General features: G+C 34.1%; 1 pseudogene; it reads right to left on the reverse strand.

Moving 5' to 3' along the window:
* Positions 1-5,688: 5,688 nt before the first annotated feature.
* On the reverse strand, positions 5,689-7,176 carry LOC104789541 (heavy metal-associated isoprenylated plant protein 6 pseudogene; annotated as a pseudogene).
* Positions 7,177-8,008: the final 832 nt, after the last annotated feature.

Here is an 8,008-nt window from a genome sequence, read left to right on the forward strand (position 1 = left end):
TATTTTTCTCATCGTATAAGTCAACCTTTACAAAAATCAATTAACCATAGACCTCTTATAAAATGTAGAAGTAATGTGAAGTGAACTTAGTGCAGTGGCAGGAGGTAAGTCCATTTGTAGAAGGCACCATCACATCCGGGATTGAGTCCTGACTCCTACGAATGTAGGAATCTGGCTAATGGGCCGGCTAGTTGTGCCCCAATGGTTGACAAAAAACAAAAAAAAATGTAGAAGTAATAAACCCTTGCATCTCTTAAAAGTATAAGACAATCTTATAAAACATCAGACAATTATCATAAATACCATTTAAATGAGTGTTTTTTTCCGAAAATATAATTTTCCCTTTTTTGATATAAAGTCCAAAAATTTTGGTTCGTTTAAAATTGTAAATTAATGTTTGGACGTGATTATCATTATTATTTTGTAATGGATATGTTACATATCATATGTACTTTGTTTAAGCAAAATGGAAAAATAAGCGTTTGATCAAATTAAAAACAAAAAGAAAACAAAAAAAACCCAACCTTGGAAGCAATAGGCGGAGTACCGTGCATTGTACGGGTTTGTTTTGTTTTATTTTAACATTGATATTTTTATAAAATTATTGGTTTTTGTTTGTTTTGTAATTAATTACTAGAGAGTTTCCCGCACACTTGTGCGGGCAAAAACCTTTTTAAAATAAGTGTTATTTAATTTTTTTTTGGTAAAATACATTACTAATTAAATTCATTTATATATTTTTGTGGGTAAATATATTTTCACAAAATAGTTCAACTAATTTAACAAACCAAAAAGTAAATTAATTATAAAACTAAAAAGAATTCCAACAAAAATGTAAATGGAAAAGAATTGTCCAAAAAAGACGCTATGTTTTAATCTTCAATAATAAAAAACGGAAATAATTTTTCTAATATAAACATAAAGTAATATAGTTAGGGGAGTTACCCGCGAGCATTCGCGACCAAATGTAATTAACAAAAATAATTTAAAATATTTGTAGGTTAGCATCAGATAACTTACCATTCGTGGACATTATATTGGGGTATGACTGCAATAAATATAGGTTAAAATATATGCTAAAATCAGTTTAATAAATATTAATATTTTAAAATTATAACTACAGTTAGAAATTCAATTAATGAAAATAGTAAAGGATATCAATAACATCCCACCATAGATAAACAATCAAAATCACATAATAGTAAATCCGATTCATTAGAATCTAATGTTGTGACTGAGCTGAGCGCCTTTATATTGATAACAATTTTAAAAATAGAAAGTTTCTCGAAAAAAATATTTATAATAGATTATAGTATTTATTTTTCATTTTTTTAAATGGTAAAATGGGATATGAATATTTGATTTCCAATTTTTTTCTAATTTTTGTTTTAAAAAAAATAATCCATGTTTATTTTCAATAGTTCTTTTTTTCTAATTTGTTTTCTTTGATCCTCCTCCTAATTATAATCGTCAGGATCTTCTATCATATTTAAAGTCTTTGCTCATCCTTTTAGTGATGGAGTATCTAGCCGAAAAAACATTTATTTTTACCGGAGATTTGTAGCAACCTTATGAGATTTTTTTCGGAATTATAGAAAATTGTGACATATCTTCAACTTAGATAAATATTTGTAGTATATCCTCTTGAATTTTTTTAGTTCCTTCTATCGAAGTCAAACTTTCATAATTATATGTAGAAATTTAATATTTTCAAACATAGAAATTTTTCTCGAAACAAATATTTACAATATATTATAATCTTTATTTTTTATTTTTTTAAATTTTAAATGGGATATGAATATTTTGGCTTCTTTAGTTAATATGAAATTTGGCAACCAAAGGCCTCGATAGTTCTACTATTTTCTTATCTGCTTTCTTCCCAACTGGAAATGTAGATTGTATACATTCGATAAACCTCCACACATTTGTTAATAGAGACATTTGAAAATTTCCTTGGGATGTAATCATCACTTTCCACTTTGTAAATGTAGAAAAGTATATAATGTGTAGGGTTGTAATCGTGCAACCAACGTTCTACGATCAATTATATAAGCTTGATCGGCTGATAGTTCCATATTTTAGTTTGTTTACATATTTTACTTATTACTGATTTTTTTGAAATATTTTCAAAACATGGGTATGAAGATGATATGCTATATGGTCAACTTAATTATAAGTCAACAGAGTAACTTATTTTTGATCCGAAAAGAAAAACGTCAAGTCTGGTTTAGGAGGAAACTTATAATTGTAGTGAACAACACGCAAATTAACATTTCTTTCTAGACAAAGACGACTTCTTAAACCAAGCCAACGGGGTGACACAGAACCATGTTATAATTTTGAGAGAAGAGAATAACAAAACAGAGTAAGAGACCTTTGTCTCTTTTAGAAGATAAGAACAAATATTAACTTTGATCAACTAAAACTTGTTACATACATCAACAACAAAATTGTTTTATATAGAAACAAACAGACACTACATCATAATAAGATGTGTCTCTAAGTACTTGTGACTCTTGGATGAAACATCACAAACCAAAACATTGCGACTCTAAAACACAATTATCAACCAACACTCCCCCTTAATAGAGTTTCCCGCTAACTCCAATCTTGCTTTAACGTTCTTCAAACCTTGTTGTGCTTAATGAACTTCTCTGTTTCCAGGGAATTAATGACATCTCTTCTCCTTCTGGTTAGAGCTGACTCTTTTTCTTTCAAACAGGTTGTTGCACCGTGTGAATTTCTTTCTCAAAAACATCACACTTTTTTTGATAAGAAGCCTTCTTTTGTTTCGTACAAATAGACGACTTCTCACGTTGGAACCCTTGGTTGTTTTTTTTCACTTTTTTTTGTTACCTGCAATCCTTCTCCAAGTATCCTTCAAACTTTCACCATGTGAGTTTCGTCACGTGTTTTCCGTGATCTTCATCGGCTGATCTTGCAACCTTGTTCCACTCCTTTTTCTCTAAGTGAACTCTTTTCTTATTGCCTTTTGCAACTGGTTGCTTCTACCTTTTCTCTCTTATGTAAGCAGCTCCTTTCTTGCTTGATGGCTTTCTTTGGTCACCATCACATTCACGTCTCTTTGACGTCGCATGCGTGAAACGTTTTCATGTCTTCTTCGGTTATCTTATCAACCGGTTTATGCTCCATTTTTCTCTGAGGTAAGCATCCTCATTTTGTGCTTGTGCTTGGTGTCTTCCATTGATCACCATAAAATGCTCCATTTTCCTTTGAGGTAGCATCCTCGTTTAGTGCTTGGTGTCTCCTTTTAATCAGCATAAAGTGCTCCATTTTTTTTTTCTAAGGTAAGCATCTTTTTTTGCTCCATTTTTTTTATGAGATAAGCATCCTCCTTTTTTGTTTGGTATCACTCTTTGAACACCATCACGTCTCCTTTGTTGAGTGGTCTTGCTCTGTTCATCCAACAGGCAGCTTCTCCGTGTTAACGTCTTTCTTTCAAACTCAACACCACTTTTTGCTAATTCGTTATATTCGTTTTCTTCAAACAGTGGCTTCTCCGTCTGGTTCCGTTGAAGAAATCTTCTGATTCTCAACTTCATCGAGTGATGTCTTCTTTGCATCCTCGTGATATACCAAGACAACAAAGTTTCAGAACTCTCCATTCACAATTTCATCTCCACATCTATGGTCTCCATTGCCTTTTTGAGAAGATTTTCTATCTCCTTCATCCCTTTGGAGCTTCACGCACTACTTGTGAAAATAATGGTGCTGTTTGTGAACGTTTGTGAAGGTTAATAGTACTCTCTCTTGTCACCACCATCATTTCCTATTTCGATCTTCTTTTCTTCTTCTTCTCACCCTTGGTTTGTTGTCTCCATATTTCTCTTCTTCTTGCAGCGAAATTTCTCTTATTTTTGTCTTGCTTTGACAGGCTCCAAGACCAACAAAAGCTCTGATACCATGTTATAATTTTGAGAGAAGAGAATAACAAAACAAAGTAAGAGACATTTGTCTCTTTTAGAAGATAAGAACAAATATAAACTTTGATCAACTAAAACTTGTTACATACATCAACAACAAAATTGTTTTATATAGAAACAAACAGACACTACATCATAATAAGATGTGTCTCTAAGAACTTGTGACTCTTGGATGAAACGTCACAAACCAAAACGTCACGACGTAAACGTTGCGACTCTGAAATACAATTATCAACCAACATTCCCCCTTAATTGAGTTTCCCGCTAACTCCAATCTTGCTTTAACGTTCTTCAAACCTTGTTGTGCTAAATGAACTTCTCTATTTCCAGGTAATTAATGACATCTCTTCTCCTTCTGGTTAGAGCTGACTCTTTTTCTTTCAAACAGGTTGTTGCACCGTGTGAATTTCTTTCTCAAAAACATCACACTTTTTTTGATAAGAAGCCTTCTTCGGTTTCGTACAAATAGACGACTTCTCACGTTGGAACCCTTGGTTTTTTTTTTCACTTTTTTTTGTTACCTGCAATCCTTCTCCAAGTATCCTTAAAACTTTCACCATGTAAGTTTCGTCACGTGTTTTCCGTGATCTTCATCGGCTGATCTTGCAACCTTGTTCTACTCCTTTTTCTCTAAGTGAACTCTTTTCTTATTGCCTTATGCAACTGGTTGCTTCTCCCTTTTCTCTCTTACGTAAGCAGCTCCTTTCTTGCTTGATGTCTTTCTTTGATCACCATCACATTCACGTCTCTGTGACGTCGCATGCGTGAAATGTTTTCATGTCTTCTTCGGTTATCTTATCAACCGGTTTATGCTCCATTTTTCTCTGAGGTAAGCATCCACATTTTGTGCTTGTGCTTGGTGTCTTCCATTGACCACCATAAAATGCTCCATTTTTCTTTGAGGTAGCATCCTCTTTTAGTGCTTGGTATCTCCTTTTAATCAGCATAAAGTGCTCCATTTTTTTTTTCTGAGGTAAGCATCCTTTTTTGCCCCATTTTTTATGAGGTAAGCATCCTCCTTTATTGTTTGGTATCACTCTTTGAACATTATCACGTCTCCTTTGTTGAGTGGTCTTGCTCTGTTCATCCAACAGGCATCATCTCCGTGTTGACGTCTTTCTTTCAAACTCAACACCACTTTTTGCTAATTCGTTATACTCTGTTTCTTCAAACAGTTGCTTCTCTGTCTGGTTCCATTGCAGAAATCTTATGATTCTCAACTTCATCGAGTGATGTCTTCTTTGCATCCTTGTGATATACCAAGACATTGTTGAACAAAGTTTCAGAACTCTCCATTCACAATTTCATCTCCACATCTATGGTCTCCATTGCATTTTTGAGAAGATTTTCTATCTCCTTCATCCCTTTGGAGCTTCACGCACTACTTGTGAAAATAATGGTGCTGTTTGTGAACGTTTGTGAAGGTTGATAGTACTCTCTATTGTCACCACCATCTTTTCCTATTTCGATCTTCTTTTCTTCTTCTTCTCACCCTTGGTTTGTTGTCTCCATCTTTCTCTTCTTCTTGCAGCGAAATTTCTCTTATTTTTGTTTTGCTTGGACAGGCTCCAAGACCAACATAAGCTCTGATACCATGTTATAATTTTGAGAGAAGAGAATAACAAAACAGAGTAAGAGACCTTTGTCTCTTTTATAAGATAAGAACAAATATAAACTTCGATCAACTAAAACTTGCTACATACATCAGCAACAAAACTGTTTTATATATAGAAACAAACAGACACTACATCATAATGAGTTGTGTCTCTAAGAACTTGTGACTCTTGGATGAAACATCACATACCAAAACGTCACGACTTAAACGTTGCGACTCTGAAACACAATTATCAACCAATACTCCCCCTTAATTGAGTTTCCCAGTAACTCCAATCTTGCTTTAGCGTTCTTCAAACCTTGTTGTGCTTAATGAACTTCTCTGTTTCCAGGTAATTAATGACATCTCTTCTCCCTCTGGTTAGAGCTGACTCTTTTTCTTTCAAACAGGTTGTTGCACCGTGTGAATTTGTTTCTCAAAAACATCACACTTTTTTTTGCTAAGAAGTCTTCTTCTGTTTCGTACAAAAAGACGACTTCTCACGTTGGAACCCTTGGTTCTTTTTTTTCACGTACATAAAGATCATATCATTTTAACCAAAAAAACAATAATTGTGCAATATATGTTACTTTAAAAAGTAATAAGCATATTCTTATGAATAGATTTTCTATAATCAGTATTACAGAATATATAATTTATTATGATCACTTGAAGATTACATTGCACAAAAAGTTAATAAAACAGAGAAGATATTATCAATCTTACGATACAAAATAATGCCTATATATATAGAAGAAATAAACCAACCAAGCGCCCGCATGTGACCATAAGGATCAGCGTAACCTTAGTGGTTCATATAAGGTGGTGGTGGTGCTTCTTGTCCATACCCTTGACCGTAACCTTGATTCTCATACGATTCGTGTACGTATCCTTGGTTCGTATATGGTTCTTGTACGTACATAGGATTGAGACGATTGGCCTTGCATGTAATGTTGTTGTTGTTGACCGTATACTTGTCCTCCTGGTGGGTGGTAATATCGGCTGTGGAGGATAACCGTAACCGTTATACTCCGTTTTCTTCATATCCACCATAGCACCACCGTCTCCTCCGACCGCAACTTCTTTCTTCTTTTCACCGCCACCGTCGACTTTCTTTTCTCCGACATCTTTAATCTCTTTCTTTTCAATAGCACTTTTGTCTTTCTTCTCTCCCCTGGCTGGAGCCGCCGCGGGTGGTGCTCCGTCGTCTTTTTTCGCCAGAACAACTTCGACGGTGTGTTTAAGCTTCTCATTAAGATAAGGAGTGAGCTGTTTTACGTCAATGATCCCCTTTACTATAACTAAATCCTTGGCGCTATCAATGGAGACTGAATTCACCCTTGTAAATAAAAAAAAAGTCAAAGATAAATTAAATAAAAAATGTAAGTAAATTAATAGAATAATTAAGTTAAGACAAATTGAAGCAAAATTATTACAAATTTAGAAACACACAAAATGGTGTAGCAATGGTTCACACAACATAAAATGTCACATATTGTAGTAAAAAGTTACTTACAGAAAAACACAATAACCTGTCCCTTTTTACAGTGGTTAATTGCAGACAAAAAAAGAGAAAAGAAAAAAAAGTTAAGACCGACTAAGGGGAAAAAAAAAAAAAGAGGAGAACGGCTCAACCATTGTCTTAAATCCTTCAGATCTGTTAATTTGGCTTTCAGAATTAACGGAACTGTTCTCGATTTGTTGTTAATCCAGATTCAGATATTGTGTTTTTTTTTTATTGCTTAGAGATCTTATTTTCAAAATCTGTGTGTTCATGCGAATCAGGTTATTTTAATTTTTTTGTTTGAAAATTTCGAAAAGATGAATCACTTTGCGGTACAACCAAACACGTTCGCAGCTGGTGGAGATTTGAGAAGCTCTGTTTCAGTTGTTGAAAGAGATCAACCACCGTCGTTTGCCCAAAACCATGTCGTATTGGGCTCTGTAACTACCATAATCATCATCCTTCTCGATCTCTCCGCTGCTACTTCAGGTTTGAATTATTCAAATCCACACTCCTCAAAAAATTGATTCTCATCCTCTGATTGATTCTCGGGCTACTTAATTTACTTATTACCACATGTTATTTAGTTCATAGCCAAGAGTTCTCTATCCGATTCACCTTGTTCTTAGGCTATGAATGAACTCAGTTTTTTGGGCAATTGCAGTTTGTATGTATAGATCTGTTACCAATCTGTTTTAATTTTAGTTTCTAAATCTAATAATCTGGAATTTTGGACTCTCCAAATTGCAGGATTGGGCGGATCTTTTAAGACCACACAACCAAACCACTCGCCACAAGGTCCCAGTGGCTTAAAGAACTCAAGGCTCAACTCGGCTCTCCTCAGTGTAACCAAAGTCACCGAAGGTACTCAAAACAAGCTCTCTCAAAGCATATATCACTTCTTTATATCATTCTGTAAATTATGACTATTAATACTTCTTTGTTCTTCATATGTTTTTGTTGTTT

This window comes from Camelina sativa, chromosome 5 (assembly GCF_030686135.1).
Source record: "Camelina sativa cultivar CO46 ecotype springtype chromosome 5, ASM3068613v1".
NCBI classification, from domain to species: domain Eukaryota; kingdom Viridiplantae; phylum Streptophyta; class Magnoliopsida; order Brassicales; family Brassicaceae; genus Camelina; species Camelina sativa.